At 51.9% G+C, this 17834-nt stretch overlaps 1 long non-coding RNA gene across 1 annotated transcript; it reads left to right on the top strand.

Annotated features, from left to right (window-relative positions):
• The first annotated feature begins 452 nt into the window (after positions 1 to 452).
• Positions 453 to 4256, top strand: LOC120919039. The gene is made up of 2 exons (XR_005744506.1): positions 453 to 778; positions 2268 to 4256. It is a non-coding gene; the product is annotated as an uncharacterized LOC120919039 (long non-coding RNA).
• The last annotated feature ends 13578 nt before the right edge of the window (positions 4257 to 17834 follow it).

The following is a 17834-nucleotide window of genomic DNA, read 5'->3' as shown; positions in this document are numbered from 1 at the left end:
CCGCACCCCCGACGTGTCCTCCCCGCACCCCCGACGTGTCCTCCCCGCACCCCCGACGTGTCCTCTCCGCACCCCCGACGTGTCCTCTCCGCACCCCCGACGTGTCCTCCCCGCACCCCCGACGTGTCCTCCCCGCACCCCCGACGTGTCCTCCCCGCACCCCCGACGTGTCCTCTCCGCACCCCCGACGTGTCCTCTCCGCACCCCCGACGTGTCCTCCCCGCACCCCCGACGTGTCCTCCCCGCACCCCCGACGTGTCCTCTCCGCACCCCCGACGTGTCCTCTCCGCACCCCCGACGTGTCCTCTCCGCACCCCCGACGTGTCCTCTCCGCACCCCCGACGTGTCCTCTCCGCACCCCCGACGTGTCCTCTCTATACCCCCGACGTGTCCGACGTGGTGCAGCTCTTGTGTTCCTGTATGACCCCCCCCCCCCCCCCCCCTTATGTCCTCGCAGCTTTCTTCTACCATACTCGGGATTTCTTCTCATACATTTTGTCATAGAAACATTTTATTTTGTTGATTCGTTTTTTCTTATTTTGGTGGTTTTGTCTTCAGATTTGGTTTTATTGTATGTTTTTTTTAGATGTATTGTGTCCGCCCACAAATGTAAAATATGTAATAAGTGGTCTCATTTCAGACGCCCCCTCAAGGGGTTGTAAAGACTCAGCCTGACCCGTTGTCACCAAATCTGGAGAAGAGGTGGAGGTCGTGTCCTGGTGAGTTCTATCCATTGAATCTCATTCTAGAGGGGGAATGAAATCTTCTCATACATCAGGTAAGTGCAGGTGATGAAGGGGGGGGGGGTTCTATTACAGGAGATGAAGGTGTAGAGGTAACATATATGTCCCACATCTTCCCCTCTCCTTTCCATAACACCATGGTGTCTGCCCGATGTACAGGTGGAATAGTGATGGGACTCATGTTGGAATACTACCCTGCGGTCCAGTCTCTGAAGGGAGGGGATCATGCTCCCCTTCAGTATGTCACAGTACATGTTGGCATTTATGGTCCCCTCAATGATCTGTAGCCCCCTCAGTGCCGGCAGCACTCATGCAGCACCCAGACCATGACCCACCATGCCTGACTGTAGGGAAGACACACTTGTCTTTGTCCTCCTCACCTGGCCCCTCCCCCCCACACGCCTGACACCATCTGACACCAAATACCTTTATCTTGTCTCATCAGACCACAGGACACGGTTCCAGTAATCCATGTCCTTAGTCTGCTTGTCTTCAGCAAACTGTTTGCGGCTCTTTCTTGTGCCTCATCTTTAGAAGAGGCTTCCTTCTGGAGACCAATTTGATGCAGTGTGCAGCGTATGGTCTGAGCACTGACAGGCTGACCCCTCCCCCACCCCTTCACCCTCTGCAGCAATGCTGGCAGCACTCATACGTCTATTTCCCAAAGACGACCTCTGGATATGACGCTGATCACGTGACCTCAACTTCTTTGGTGGACCATGGCGAGGCGGGGGAGGGGAACCCGTCCTGTTACCCCGCTGGATGGTCCCGGCCCCCGCGCTGCAGATCAGTTTCAGGGTCTTGTCGATCTTCTTATATCCTCGGCCATCTTTATGTAGAGACAGAATTCTTTATATCAGATCCTCAGAGAGTTCTTTGCCATGAGGGGCCATGTTGTCCTTCCAGTGACCAGTATGAGAGAGTGAGAGCGATAACACCAAATTTATCACTCCTGAGACCTTGTAACACTAACCAGTCACATGACACCCGGGGAGGGAAAATGGCTAATTGGGCCCAATTTGGAGATTTTCACTTAGGGGTGTCCTCACTTTTGTTGCCAGCGGTTTAGACATTAATGGCTGTGTGTTGAGTTATTTGTTATACAACCTGTACACTCCCCCCCCCCGTGTACACTCCCCCCCCCCCCCCCCCCGTGTACACTCACTACACAACCCCTCCCCCCTGTACACTCACTACACAACATTGTAGATACAAAGTGTAATTTCTTCAGTGTTGTCACATGAAAAGATGACCGAGGGGTGTACTTACTTTTGTGGAATACTGTAGATGTACACCCCCATAGGGCAGTATATAATAAGGTATATCATCTATGTCAGGTGTTGGGGTCAGTGTGGCCGTGTCCTCGGGGTGGTATATAAGGGAGTAGATGATATACATAGGGGGTCAGGTGTTTCCCGTATGCCGGGAATCGGGTGTATTGTTCATATAGAGGAAACGTCTGTATTGTTCTCTTTCCTATTTACATTACAAATTCACCTCAATTCACACTTCTAATGGGTGCAGAAATCGGAGAATTCCGCATGAATCACACGGCAAGACCTTCATCCTCACTCTACGGGGCCGGAGGGATCCCCTTCTATTCGGATAGACTTGTATGAACTGTAAACGTTGTTTGGAAAGCAGCTTTGGGAGAGGTGTGATTTGTTCTTGCTGTGTGTGTCCATTTCCTGTGAATGTAATATGGGTTGGGTCTAATCCAGGAGAAAAGGGCCATCTCCCACAAATCAGCAGGTTGGGTGGTGGAGCAAGTGGTCACATATGTCATATGTGGATGGCTCTAATCCGGGAGACAGGGGCCATCTCCCATATTTCAGAGGGTTGGGTGGTGGAGGGACTGGTCACATATGTGGATGGCTCTAATCCGGAAGACAAGCACCATCTCGTACATTTCAGCAGGTTGGGCGGTGGAGGGACTGGTGTCATAATGTCATACATGGTTGGATCTACTCCGGGAGACAAGGGCCATCTCCCATATTTCAGAGGGTTGGGCGGTGGAGGGGCTGGTGTCATAATGTCATACATGGTTGGATCTACTCCGGGAGACAAGGGCCATCTCCCATATTTCAGAGGGTTGGGCGGTGGAGGGACTGGTGTCATAATGTCATACATGGTTGGGTCTACCCTGGGAGAAAAGGGCCATCTCCCATATTTCAGAGGGTTGGGCGGTGGAGGGGCTGGTGTCATAATGTCATACATGGTTGGATCTACTCCGGGAGACAAGGGCCATCTCCCATATTTCTTCGGGTTGGGTGGTGGAGCAAGTGATCACATATGTCATATGTGGATGGCTCTAATCCGGGAGACAAGGGCCATCTCCCATATTTCAGAGGGTTGGGCGGTGGAGGGACTGGTGTCATAATGTCATACATGGTTGGATCTACTCCGGGAGACAAGGGCCATCTCCCATATTTCAGAGGGTTGGGCGGTGGAGGGACTGGTGTCATAATGTCATACATGGTTGGATCTACTCCGGGAGACAAGGGCCATCTCCCATATTTCAGAGGGTTGGGCGGTGGAGGGACTGGTGTCATGTCATACATGGTTGGGTCTACCCTGGGAGAAAAGGGCCATCTCCCATATTTCAGAGGGTTGGGTGGTGGAGGGACTGGTGTCATAATGTCATACATGGTTGGATCTACCCTGGGAGAAAAGGGCCATCTCCCATATTTCAGAGGGTTGGGTGGTGGAGGGACTGGTGTCATAATGTCATACATGGTTGGATCTACTCCGGGAGACAAGGGCCATCTCCCATATTTCTTCGGGTTGGGTGGTGGAGCAGGTGATCACATATGTCATATGTGGATGGCTCTAATCCGGGAGACAAGGGCCATCTCCCATATTTCAGAGGGTTGGGCGGTGGAGGGACTGGTGTCATAATGTCATACATGGTTGGGTCTAATCCGGGAGACAAGGGCCATCTCCCATATTTCTTTGGGTTGGGTGGTGGAGCAGGTGATCACATATGTCATATGTGGATGGCTCTAATCCGGGAGAAAAGGGCCATCTCCCATATTTCAGAGGGTTGGGCGGTGGAGGGACTGGTCACATATGTGGATGGCTCTAATCCGGAAGACAAGGACCATCTCGTACATTTCAGCAGGTTGGGCGGTGGAGGGACTGGTGTCATAATGTCATACATGGTTGGGTGGTGGAGGGGCCGGTCTCGTACTTCCTGTGTGTTTGAGATGTTCTCTCATCTCTCGGTTAGATATCCTTGAACAATCGTCCTTTCTTCTCTTGCAGGAATGAAGGTGAGAACGCCCAGAGGGATTATGGTGGTGAGTCACGGAGGGCCTGGTGAAGCCGGGTTGGTAGTCATCCAGCGGTTCTCACCAGATTTCAAGTAGATGACTCACCTATTCTATTGTCTGATATCCGATCTCAGCCAGACTTATTAATCTCTCCAAACACGGCAAAACCCTTCCGAGAATGCCTTGCTTGCAAGCTGTACTGTCTGTGGTCCCTTCTTTCAATAAAAAAAAATTCAATGCATTTTGTTGTGGTCCAAATTCAGGAGCGTTGGGTTCAGGATATGGTGAGCAATTGTTTCTGGTATTGTTCTATCAATATTCAGCAAGGTAAAAGTCATGTATTCCCCTAAATGGTTTACAAGGAACTCCCAGGTGAATCTTCTTTTCCTGCCATGGGGGGGGTTCCAGTCATGAGAAGCTAAAGTGGGCGGGGCAGATAGATACAGAAAGCCAAAGAAGCCAGTCTGAAGCTCCACCCCTTTATGTATTGGCTGCACTTCCACTATGAATGTATTTACACATAAATACCGTGAGTACATAAATCTGTCCTTATATTAGCTTCGTTTGACTGGGAGACAGAGAGCTGGTGTTTTGTCAAATTAAGCGACCCGTCAGAACTGGTAACGGAAGTGATGTTCAGTCGTCGCCATCTTGCTACACCCCGCACTCCTCCATTGTAGGGATACCCTGAGAAGTGGGAAAGCGGACATCTTGCTACACCCACCAGAGTTTTCCATTTTACACTTCTATTTAACAGTAAAGTGAGTTTATATAGAGAAATCCAGGACTTAGAACTCCGTCTGACTGTTATGATGTTGACCTGCTCATCTCACAGGTTTGCTAATCTGACAGAACACTGCCACTTTTAAAATTCAATATCTAACCAGTCAGATGGACTTCTAAGCTCTGTATTTCACGATAAAAACTCACTTTCCTGTTAAAAAAGTGAGTAAACAATGTAAAATGGAAAACTCCGGTGGGTGTACCAAGATGTCCGCTTTCCCCCTTCTCACTGTATCCTTACTATGGAGGAGTGCGGGGTGTACCAAGATGTCCGCTCTCCCCCTTCTCACTGTATCCTTACTATGGAGGAGTGCGGGGTGTACCAAGATGTCCTCTTTCCCCCTCGTATACTTACTATGGAGGAGTGCGGGGTGTACCAAGATGTCCGCTCTCCCCCTTCTCACTGTATCCTTACTATGGAGGAGTGCGGGGTGTACCAAGATGTCCGCTCTCCCCCTTCTCACTGTATCCTTACTATGGAGGAGTGCGGGGTGTACCAAGATGTCCGCTCCCCCCTTCTCACTGTATCCTTACAATGGAGGAGTGCGGGGTGTACCAAGATGTCCGCTCTCCCCCTTCTCACTGTATCCTTACTATGGAGGAGTGCGGGGTGTACCAAGATGTCCGCTCTCCCCCTTCTCACTGTATCCTTACTATGGAGGAGTGCGGGGTGTACCAAGATGTCCGCTCTCCCCCTTCTCACTGTATCCTTACTATGGAGGAGTGCGGGGTGTACCAAGATGTCCGCTCTCCCCTTCTCACTGTATCCTTACTATGGAGGGGTGCGGGGTGTACCAAGATGTCCGCTCTCCCCCTTCTCAGTGTATCCTTACTATGGAGGAGTGCGGGGTGTACCAAGATGTCCGCTCTCCCCCTTCTCACTGTATCCTTACTATGGAGGAGTGCGGGGTGTACCAAGATGTCCGCTCTCCCCCTTCTCACTGTATCCTTACTATGGAGGAGTGCGGGGTGTACCAAGATGTCCGCTCCCCCCCTTCTCACTGTATCCTTACTATGGAGGAGTGCGGGGTGTACCAAGATGTCCGCTTTCCTCTTCTCAGTGTATCCTTACTATGGAGGAGTGCGGGGTGTACCAAGATGTCCGCTCTCCCCCTTCTCACTGTATCCTTACTATGGAGGAGTGCGGGGTGTACCAAGATGTCCGCTCTCCCCCTTCTCACTGTATCCTTACTATGGAGGAGTGCGGGGTGTACCAAGATGTCCGCTCTCCCCCTTCTCACTGTATCCTTACTATGGAGGAGTGCGGGGTGTACCAAGATGTCCGCTCTCCCCCTTCTCACTGTATCCTTACTATGGAGGAGTGCGGGGTGTACCAAGATGTCCGCTCTCCCCCTTCTCACTGTATCCTTACTATGGAGGAGTGCGGGGTGTACCAAGATGTCCGCTCCCCCCCTTCTCAGTGTATCCTTACTATGGAGGAGTGCGGGGTGTACCAAGATGTCCGCTCCCCCCCTTCTCAGTGTATCCTTACTATGGAGGAGTGCGGGGTGTACCAAGATGTCCGCTTTCCTCTTCTCAGTGTATCCTTACTATGGAGGAGTGCGGGGTGTACCAAGATGTCCGCTCTCCCCCTTCTCACTGTATCCTTACTATGGAGGAGTGCGGGGTGTACCAATATGTCCGCTCTCCCCCCTCTCACTGTATCCTTACTATGGAGGAGTGCGGGGTGTACCAAGATGTCCGCTCTCCCCCTTCTCACTGTATCCTTACTATGGAGGAGTGCGGGGTGTACCAAGATGTCCGCTCTCCCCCTCTCACTGTATCCTTACTATGGAGGAGTGTGGGGTGTACAAAGATGTCCGCTCTCCCCCTTCTCACTGTATCCTTACTATGGAGGAGTGCGGGGTGTACAAAGATGTCTGCTTTCCTCTTCTCAGTGTATCCTTACTATGGAGGAGTGCGGGGTGTACCAAGATGTCCGCTCTCCCCCTTCTCACTGTATCCTTACTATGGAGGAGTGCGGGGTGTAGCAAGATGTCCACTTTCCCCCTCATTGTATCCTTACTATGGAGGAGTGCGGGGTGTACCAAGATGGCCGCTCTCCCCCTTCTCACTGTATCCTTACTATGGAGGAGTGCGGGGTGTACCAAGATGTCCTCTTTCCCCCTCATTGTATCCTTACTATGGAGGAGTGCGGGGTGTACCAAGATGTCCGCTCTCCCCCTTCTCGGTGTATCCTTACTATGAAGGAGTGCGGGGTGTACCAAGATGTCCGCTCTCCCCCTCTCACTGTATCCTTACTATGGAGGAGTGCGGGGTGTACCAAGATGTCCGCTCTCCCCCTCCTCACTGTATCCTTACTATGGGGGGTGCGGGGTGTACCAAGATGTCCGCTCTCCCCCCTCTCACTGTATCCTTACTATGGAGGAGTGCGGGGTGTACCAAGATGTCCGCTCTCCCCCTTCTCACTGTATCCTTACTATGGAGGAGTGCGGGGTGTACCAAGATGTCCGCTCCCCCCCTTCTCACTGTATCCTTACTATGGAGGAGTGCGGGGTGTACCAAGATGTCCGCTCCCCCCCTTCTCACTGTATCCTTACTATGGAGGAGTGCGGGGTGTACCAAGATGTCCGCTTTCCTCTTCTCAGTGTATCCTTACTATGGAGAAGTGCGGGGTGTACCAAGATGTCCGCTCTCCCCCTCTCACTGTATCCTTACTATGGAGGAGTGTGGGGTGTACCAAGATGTCCGCTCTCCCCCTTCTCACTGTATCCTTACTATGGAGGAGTGCGGGGTGTACCAAGATGTCCGCTTTCCTCTTCTCAGTGTATCCTTACTATGGAGGAGTGCGGGGTGTACCAAGATGTCCGCTTTCCTCTTCTCAGTGTATCCTTACTATGGAGGAGTGCGGGGTGTACCAAGATGTCCGCTTTCCTCTTCTCAGTGTATCCTTACTATGGAGGAGTGCGGGGTGTACCAAGATGTCCGCTTTCCTCTTCTCAGTGTATCCTTACTATGGAGGAGTGCGGGGTGTACCAAGATGTCCGCTTTCCTCTTCTCAGTGTATCCTTACTATGGAGAAGTGCGGGGTGTACCAAGATGTCCTCTTTCCCCCTCATTGTATCCTTACTATGGAGGAGTGCGGGGTGTAGCAAGATGGCAGCGACGGAACGTCACCAATTCTGACGGGTTGCCATAACTGAGGAAACACCGGCTGTGTGAGAATTGCATTCTACAGATCACATGATGTATAGTAATGATGGCCCCCCTCCCCTCCACACGCCGCTCCGGCTTTACATGACTCCATCAGTGACTTTGATCCAATGACAGGCTGCAGCGCAGATCATGTGACTCTGAATAACAAAGGGTTAACCGTGAACTTTCATAAATTCTGGGACGTTTCTGTTTTAGTGAAATATAAAAAAAGAAATAACCCAGTTGTCATATTTAGCTTGGCGGGGTCCCTGGTGAGACAAGGAACCAGAATGTGACCTGATATTTCTAATGAGCGGAGGGCGCTCTCTGCCGGAACGCTGAGGGGGGGGGGAGCTCTATGCCACATACAGGTGTCGGGAATGAGAAGATCTCTGTTCTGGACGTGAGAAGAGGACATGGAAGAAGGTTTGGGTCTAAGGCCGCTAAGCATTCTTTATAAACGATCACTTTGGAATCGGCCTACAAAGTTCTCTCTGGTGGCACTGGGTCTCGGCCCATGTCTCCGAGCGAATCCCGATGTTTACTGAGGCTCCATCCACACTTGTACTTGGCGCAACTTTGGATGGGAGCGACTTGGATCGGACTTTTGGCTTTGACCAGTGATAATGGACAACTGTTGCATTGCATTGTAGAACATCCAGGTACGACCTTCGTGCAACTTCTGAGTGTCAACATTGAAGTCTATGGCCCTCAAGTTGCATGGAAGTCGGACCAAAGTAGTGAATGAACTCATTTGAAGTCGCTGTAACTTTAAGTCGCACATATAGGAATGGTTATCATGGGGAAAGACTTGTCATGCAACTGTGATGATGGAGCCTTCAACTGGAGGGTGCTGCTCTGGTGCAGCTCTGCATAGAAACCAATCAGCTTCTAACTTCAGATTGGTCAGTGAAGCTTTGACAATATGCAAAGCTGCACCAGATTTAGCATTTTCAAGTTTTAGTAAATCCCCCCCCCCCCATAGTGAACTGTTTGCCCATTGAGAATTTGTATTGATCGATTACATCTTCGTTTATTGATTACGACCTGTTGTACTGTGATGTCATCGCCCCGGCCTGGGCTTATCAGCTGTTATGATCTTTCTTCTTGGAATCTTAATAAAACCATTGGAGGAGGAGAAGCAGGTTGGCGCACCAAGCAGCAGACGGGGTCTCACATTGCAACAACGTTTATAAACTCTCTTCCCGGGGACACCATAGATCACCAATCATTTCCCGTCACAGTTCATTGGGTCCGGTGTGGATTTTCCTGACCACAGTGAAGACTCGGGGGACGTCTTTGTAAGGTGGGTGACTCAGAACCGCCGTAGGTACCATCCGGGTCAGATGGGTGGGCTTCTGTATTAATCACACAAGGGGCGTCTATAGGAAGGAGATGCTGGGACTTGTAGTTGCTGGTGGCCTGGAGGAGCACACAGTCATTCCACAACAATGAGATGGGGTGGGTGGGGGTGTGCGTTTAGAGATCTATAGGTGAGGGTCAATGTAGGGGGTGGTGGTCTGCGCTCAGAGATCTATAGGTGAGGGTCAGATGGAGGCGGTGTGCGCTCAGAGATCTATAGGTGAGGGTCGGATGGAGGCGGTGTGTGCGCTCAGAGATCTATAGGTGAGGGCCGGATGGAGGCGGTGGGTGGCGGTGTGCGCTCAGAGATCTATAGGCGAGGGTTGGATGTAGGTGGCGGTGTGCGCTCAGAGATCTATAGGTGAGGGTCGGATGGTGGCGGTGTGCGCTCATAGATCTATAGGTGAGGGTCGGATGGAGGCGGAGGGTGGCAGTGTGCGCTCAGAGATCTTTAGGTGAGGGTCGGATGGAGGCGGAGGGTGGCGGTGTGCGCTCAGAGATCTATAGGTGAGGGTCGGATGTAGGCGGTGGGTGGCGGTGTGCGCTCAGAGATCTATAGTTGAGGGTCGGATGTAGGCGGTGGGTGGCGGTGTGCGCTCAGAGATCTATAGGTGAAGGTGGGGTGGCGGTGTGCGCTCAGAGATCTATAGGTGAGGGTCAGATGGAGGCGGTGTGCGCTCAGAGATCTATAGGTGAGGGTCAGATGGAGGCGGTGTGCGCTCAGAGATCTATAGGTGAGGGTCGGATGCAGGCGGAGGGTGGCGGTGTGCGCTCAGAGATCTATAGGTGAGGGTCGGATGTAGGCGGTGGGTGGCGGTGTGTGCTCAGAGATCTATAGGTGAGGGTCGGATGTAGGCGGAGGGCGCTCAGAGATCTATAGGTGAGGGTCGGGTGGGTGGCGGTGTGTGCTCAGAGATCTATAGGTGAGGGTCAGATGTAGGTGGTGTGCGCTCAGAGATCTATAAGTGAGGGTCAGATGTAGGCGGTGTGCGCTCAGAGATCTATAGGTGAGGGTCGGATGGAGGCAGTGGGTGGCGGTGTGGGCTCAGAGATCTATAGGTGAGGGTCGGTTGTAGGCGGAGGCGGTGTGCGCTCAGAGATCTATAGGCGAGGGTTGGATGTAGGTGGCGGTGTGCGCTCAGAGATCTATAGGTGAGGGTCGGATGGAGGCGGTGGGTGGCGGTGTGCGCTCATAGATCTATAGGTGAGGGTCTGATGTAGGCGGAGGGTGGCAGTGTGCGCTCAGAGATCTTTAGGTGAGGGTCGGATGTAGGCGGTGGGTGGCGGTGTGCGCTCAGAGATCTATAGTTGAGGGTCGGATGTAGGCGGAGGGTGGCGGTGTGCGCTCAGAGATCTATAGGTGAGGGTCAGATGGAGGCGGTGTGCGCTCAGAGATCTATAGTTGAGGGTCGGATGTAGGCGGTGGGTGGCGGTGTGCGCTCAGAGATCTATAGGTGAAGGTGGGGTGGCGGTGTGCGCTCAGAGATCTATAGGTGAGGGTCAGATGGAGGCGGTGTGCGCTCAGAGATCTATAGGTGAGGGTCAGATGGAGGCGGTGTGCGCTCAGAGATCTATAGGTGAGGGTCGGATGTAGGCGGAGGGTGGCGGTGTGCGCTCAGAGATCTATAGGTGAGGGTCGGATGTAGGCGGTGGGTGGCGGTGTGCGCTCAGAGATCTATAGGTGAGGGTCGGATGTAGGCGGAGGGTGGCTGTTTGCGCTCAGATCTATAGATGAGGGTCGGATGTAGGCGGAGGGCGCTCAGAGATCTATAGGTGAGGGTCGGGTGGGTGGCGGTGTGTGCTCAGAGATCTATAGGTGAGGGTCGGGTGGGTGGCGGTGTGCGCTCAGAGATCTATAGGTGAGGGTCGGATGTAGGCGGTGGGTGGCGGTGTGCGCTCAGAGATCTATAGGTGAGGGTCAGATGTAGGCGGTGTGCGCTCAGAGATCTATAGGTGAGGGTCGGATGTAGGCGGTGGGTGGCGGTGTGTGCTCAGAGATCTATAGGTGAGGGTCGGATGTAGGCGGAGGGCGCTCAGAGATCTATAGGTGAGGGTCGGGTGGGTGGCGGTGTGTGCTCAGAGATCTATAGGTGAGGGTCAGATGTAGGTGGTGTGCGCTCAGAGATCTATAAGTGAGGGTCAGATGTAGGCGGTGTGCGCTCAGAGATCTATAGGTGAGGGTCGGTTGTAGGCGGAGGCGGTGTGCGCTCAGAGATCTATAGGCGAGGGTTGGATGTAGGTGGCGGTGTGCGCTCAGAGATCTTTAGGTGAGGGTCGGATGTAGGCGGTGGGTGGCGGTGTGCGCTCAGAGATCTATAGTTGTGGGTCGGATGTAGGCGGTGGGTGGCGGTGTGCGCTCAGAGATCTATAGGTGAGGGTCGGATGTAGGCGGTGGGTGGCGGTGTGCGCTCAGAGATCTATAGTTGAGGGTCGGATGTAGGCAGTGGGTGGCGGTGTGCGCTCAGAGATCTATAGGTGAAGGTGGGGTGGCGGTGTGCGCTCAGAGATCTATAGGTGAGGGTCAGATGGAGGCGGTGTGCGCTCAGAGATCTATAGTTGTGGGTCGGATGTAGGCGGTGGGTGGCGGTGTGCGCTCAGAGATCTATAGGTGAGGGTCGGATGTAGGCGGTGGGTGGCGGTGTGCGCTCAGAGATCTATAGTTGAGGGTCGGATGTAGGCGGTGGGTGGCGGTGTGCGCTCAGAGATCTATAGGTGAAGGTGGGGTGGCGGTGTGCGCTCAGAGATCTATAGGTGAGAGTCAGATGGAGGCGGTGTGCGCTCAGAGATCTATAGGTGAGGGTCGGATGTAGGCGGTGGGTGGCGGTGTGCGCTCAGAGATCTATAGTTGAGGGTCGGATGTAGGCGGTGGGTGGCGGTGTGCGCTCAGAGATCTATAGGTGAAGGTGGGGTGGCGGTGTGCGCTCAGAGATCTATAGGTGAGAGTCAGATGGAGGCGGTGTGCGCTCAGAGATCTATAGTTGAGGGTCGGATGTAGGCGGTGGGTGGCGGTGTGCGCTCAGAGATCTATAGGTGAAGGTGGGGTGGCGGTGTGCGCTCAGAGATCTATAGGTGAGGGTCAGATGGAGGCGGTGTGCACTCAGAGATCTATAGTTGTGGGTCGGATGTAGGCGGTGGGTGGCGGTGTGCGCTCAGAGATCTATAGGTGAGGGTCGGATGTAGGCGGTGGGTGGCGGTGTGCGCTCAGAGATCTATAGTTGAGGGTCGGATGTAGGCGGTGGGTGGCGGTGTGCGCTCAGAGATCTATAGGTGAAGGTGGGGTGGCGGTGTGCGCTCAGAGATCTATAGGTGAGGGTCAGATGGAGGCGGTGTGCGCTCAGAGATCTATAGGTGAGGGTCGGATGTAGGCGGTGTGCGCTCAGAGATCTATAGGTGAGGGTCGGATGTAGGCAGTGTGCGCTCAGAGATCTATAGGTGAGGGTCGGATGGAGGCAGTGGGTGGCGGTGTGGGCTCAGAGATCTATAGGTGAGGGTCGGATGTAGGCGGAGGAGGCGTGTGCCGTCTCTCCTCTTCTATGAAATAAAACTTGTGACGGTCAGCGAGAAATTCTGAGAATTAGTGGCGAGCGAGGCGGACAATGATGTCTCTCTGCGCTGTGCACAGATCACCATTGTACGCCATCAATGTGCTCCTTTTACTCCTCGCTCTCCACAGAAATAAGTCTTCTAAGTGGACAAATTGCACTTTTACCCCCCAGAGGTACGCAGAGAGTTCAGCCTCCCATTCTCCAAATATATGAGGTCACCCCCATCCTACCTGAGCTGAGACTTGTAGTCCTACAGGAAGGGGGCTCGGATAATCCTTGGTAGAATTATTTATGGGTGACAAGTGAGTCCAGAGATCTCTCTTCCAGAAGACAGCGAGGACAGGAAGTAGGTGAAAAGCCTGTGATGGGGACACATCACCAAAACAATCCAGACAGGTCCAGCTGAAGGAGTGCCCCCCCCCCTCCCACTCCTGGGCCTCTTTCTGTTTTAGAATTTGAGCATTGTGATGTCATGTCTTCTGTCTGTGATGTCACATGACTCCATGGTGGAAAGTAGAGCTATATAGACATCGGGGTATCAGGATTGATTTATTCCTATAATGCCCCTGTGAGCCCGCAGCTGGCAGCGGACGTGAGCGGGTCTGGCCGCAGGCCACAGACACATCACTTCCAACCTCAGATATTTGTATCGTGTATCTGGCCACAATCCGCGTTTTTCTGTGCTCAGATATGTCGCTGCTGTCAGGAGTCATATAACACAATGTATAGAGCGGCGCCCCGGACTCCCAGCGCCGCACACATATGGTTGTGGTTAAAAATAAATTCCACCGTCTAACTTATCACATATCGGAAAATTATCGTATCGCTCTGTCAGGTCTTCTGTCTGTGGAAATCACAATCTGCACCCACACTGGGGTGTGATATCAAGGTATAGACATTCAAGGATTATATACACAATGTCCAGCAGGGGGCAGTATGATGGGGCAAATATTTGGGGTTTATATATACAATGTCCAGTAGGGGGCGATATCCAGGGACAGATATTTGGGGATTATATATACAATGTCCAGTAGGGGGCGATATCCAGGGACAAATATTTGGGGTTTATATATACAATGTCCAGTAGGGGGCGATATCCAGGGACAAATATTTGGGGTTTATATATACAATGTCCAGTAGGGGGCGATATCCAGGGACAGATATTTGGGGATTATATACACAATATCCAGTAGGGGGTGATATCCAGGGACAGATATTTGGGGATTATATATACAATGTCCAGTAGGGGGCGATTATTAGGAAGCAGGTATTTGGGGTTTATATAATAAATGTCCAGCAGGGGGCGATATATTTGGATAGTTGTATTGGAAATTATGAAACACAATAATGAGGCCGATTTCACACAGAGATGAACACAATCGTATCAATATGTATCCGGAGATTAGTAGAGTTCCTCTTCAAGTACCAATTTCATGTAAAGTCCTTGAGGACCGCAAACTGCCACATGTGAGGCTTGCGAGTGAAGAGGTGGTGGCTGAGGCACAGGGTGTCCCATCTTCTGTAACCTATGGAATAAGGTCATACCAGGTGGGAATGATGACCATACTAGAGATGTGAGTGAAGAGGTGGTGGCTGAGGCACAGGGTGTCCCATCTTCTGTAGTCTATGGAATAAGGTCATACCAGGTGGGAATGATGACCATACTAGAGGTGTGAGTGAAGAGGTGGTGGCTGAGGCACAGGGTGTCCCATCTTCTGTAGTCTATGGAATAAGGTCATACCAGGTGGGAATGATGACCATACTAGAGATGTGAGTGAAGAGGTGGTGGCTGAGGCACAGGGTGTCCCATCTTCTGTAACCTATGGAATAAGGTCATACCAGGTGGGAATGATGACCATACTAGAGATGTGAGTGAAGAGGTGGTGGCTGAGGCACAGGGTGTCCCATCTTCTGTAGTCTATGGAATAAGGTCATACCAGGTGGGAATGATGACCATACTAGAGATGTGAGTGAAGAGGTGGTGGCTGAGGCACAGGGTGTCCCATCTTCTGTAGTCTATGGAATAAGGTCATACCAGGTGGGAATGATGACCATACTAGAGATGTGAGTGATGAGGTGGTGGCTGAGGCACAGGGTGTCCCATCTTCTGTAGTCTATGGAATAAGGTCATACCAGGTGGGAATGATGACCATACTAGAGATGTGAGTGAAGAGGTGGTGGCTGAGGCACAGGGGGTCCCATCTTCTGTAGTCTATGGAATACGGTCATACCAGGTGGGAATGATGACCATACTAGAGGTGTGAGTGAAGAGGTGGTGGCTGAGGCACAGGGTGTCCCATCTTCTGTAGTCTATGGAATAAGGTCATACCAGGTGGGAATGATGACCATACTAGAGATGTGAGTGAAGAGGTGGTGGCTGAGGCACAGGGTGTCCCATCTTCTGTAGTCTATGGAATAAGGTCATACCAGGTGGGAATGATGACCATACTAGAGGTGTGAGTGAAGAGGTGGTGGCTGAGGCACAGGGTGTCCCATCTTCTGTAACCTATGGAATAAGGTCATACCAGGTGGGAATGATGACCATACTAGAGATGTGAGTGAAGAGGTGGTGGCTGAGGCACAGGGTGTCCCATCTTCTGTAGTCTATGGAATAAGGTCATACCAGGTGGGAATGATGACCATACTAGAGGTGTGAGTGAAGAGGTGGTGGCTGAGGCACAGGGTGTCCCATCTTCTGTAACCTATGGAATAAGGTCATACCAGGTGGGAATGATGACCATACTAGAGATGTGAGTGAAGAGGTGGTGGCTGAGGCACAGGGTGTCCCATCTTCTGTAGTCTATGGAATAAGGTCATACCAGGTGGGAATGATGACCATACTAGAGGTGTGAGTGAAGAGGTGGTGGCTGAGGCACAGGGTGTCCCATCTTCTGTAGTCTATGGAATAAGGTCATACCAGGTGGGAATAATGACCCTACTAGAGGTGTGAGTGAAGAGGTGGTGGCTGAGGCACAGGGTGTCCCATCTTCTGTAGTCTATGGAATAAGGTCATACCAGGTGGGAATGATGACCCTACTAGAGGTGTGAGTGAAGAGGTGGTGGCTGAGGCACAGGGTGTCCCATCTTCTGTAACCTATGGAATAAGGTCATACCAGGTGGGAATGATGACCATACTAGAGATGTGAGTGAAGAGGTGGTGGCTGAGGCACAGGGTGTCCCATCTTCTGTAGTCTATGGAATAAGGTTATACCAGGTGGGAATAATGACCATACTAGAGGTGTGAGTGAAGAGGTGGTGGCTGAGGCACAGGGTGTCCCATCTTCTGTAGTCTATGGAATAAGGTTATACCAGGTGGGAATGATGACCCTACTAGAGATGTGAGTAAAGCGGTGGTGGCTGAGGCACAGGGTGTCCCATGTTTCATCCCCCTATAATGTACAGAATAGCGTTTCACACTGAGCTACCATGACGCCCGTACTAAAGGTATGATGGTGTGAAGGCCACCCTGCCCGTTACCCACCATCTTTTCTCTATAAAGCCCCGCCAGTTACCAGCCACCATCGGAGCAGTGTGTTGGTGGATCACATACTGTACAAGACACTGCCAGGAGTCCTCCACCAGTGTTACCCCCAGGTGGGGGTGACCTCACCAGTGTTACCTCCCATGGGGGGGGTGGGGGTGACCTCACCAGTGTTAACCCCTAGCAAAAAGGAAAAAATATTGTTTTTTTTTTCAAAATCGTCGCTCTATTTTTGTTTATAGCGCAAAAAATAAAAGCCGCAGAGGTGATCAAATACCACGAAAAGGAAGCTCTATTTGTGGGGAAAAAAGGACGTCAATTTTATTTCGGAGCCACGTCGCACAACTGCGCAATTGTCAGTTAAAGCGACGCAGTGCCGAATCGCCAAAAGTGCTCTGGTCCTTGGCCAGCCAAATGGTCCGGGGGCTGAAGGGGTTAAATTGCTAAACGTTCTAATCACGTCCAGCTGCCCTCCCTGGAGTGAGACACAAAACTCCTCCCACTTTCAGTACAAAGAAGCCGGGTTGGTCTCGCACGGCTGGGATTTGCTTGGCTCTGAGGGGATTATTTGAGTTTCGGCACGTCCCGGGTTAATTAAACGTGTATTTAGAATGTGGCGCGATCCTTGAAAATCCTCTTTGTTGGGGATGGGACTCTGATGAGTCACGGCTCTCTGTCTCCGGCATTACGAAGCAATAAAAGAGGAGACATTGCCAGCCTGTGAATCAAACTCTCCCATCACCGGCAATTAATCCGAGTTCCACACAAAGCTGCCCGTTTCATGTGTGATGGGGAACAATCAAAGTCTTAAGGTTTATGGTGAAGCCACATCAAAGGCCGGGCCCTGATCACACAGTCTGATGAAGCCAACACACACCGCCATCCTAATCTCCTCTGGGATCTTGCGCAGTCCCCGGCTGTGCGCTCACCAGGCTGTGGGACGGTGCGGTTTTCTGGGGGAGGCCGGCTTGGTTCTGGTGGTAACACAAACGTTTCATTTCTTAGGAAAGCAATATCTTTTCACACAGTTCAAATATTTTCCTACAGATCCTGGAGCTGTGAACCATACCAGACCACCAGGTGCCTCAGAAGCCGCGTACGGAAAGTTTTCCATTATCTAATGATCTTCATCCTCTGATAACACTATGGAATGAGGTCCATGTCCCATATTTATCTTCTATCCCCGGACAGCAGCTGGTAGACAGGGTGACACCCCATGCACAATGTTCATAAAGCATCACATAAACCACTGCAAAGTATTGTTAGAAGGATTCCCATAATAATTCCGTTGCCATGGTTGCTGTACAACTTGGGATGGTTGGTATGGCGGTGGAGCTCTTCTCAGATCCGAGAATCACTCTACAACTCGGGATGGTTGGTAAGGTGGTGGAGCCCTTCTCAGCTCAGGGAATCACTCTACAACTCGGGATGGTTGGTAAGGCGGTGGAGCTCTTCTCAGATCGGGAAATCACTGTACAACTTGGGATGGTTG

This window comes from Rana temporaria, chromosome 12 (assembly GCF_905171775.1).
Source record: "Rana temporaria chromosome 12, aRanTem1.1, whole genome shotgun sequence".
Classification (NCBI taxonomy): domain Eukaryota; kingdom Metazoa; phylum Chordata; class Amphibia; order Anura; family Ranidae; genus Rana; species Rana temporaria.
Note: the sequence above shows the minus strand (reverse complement) of the source record. Positions and strands in the feature narration are given on the sequence as shown.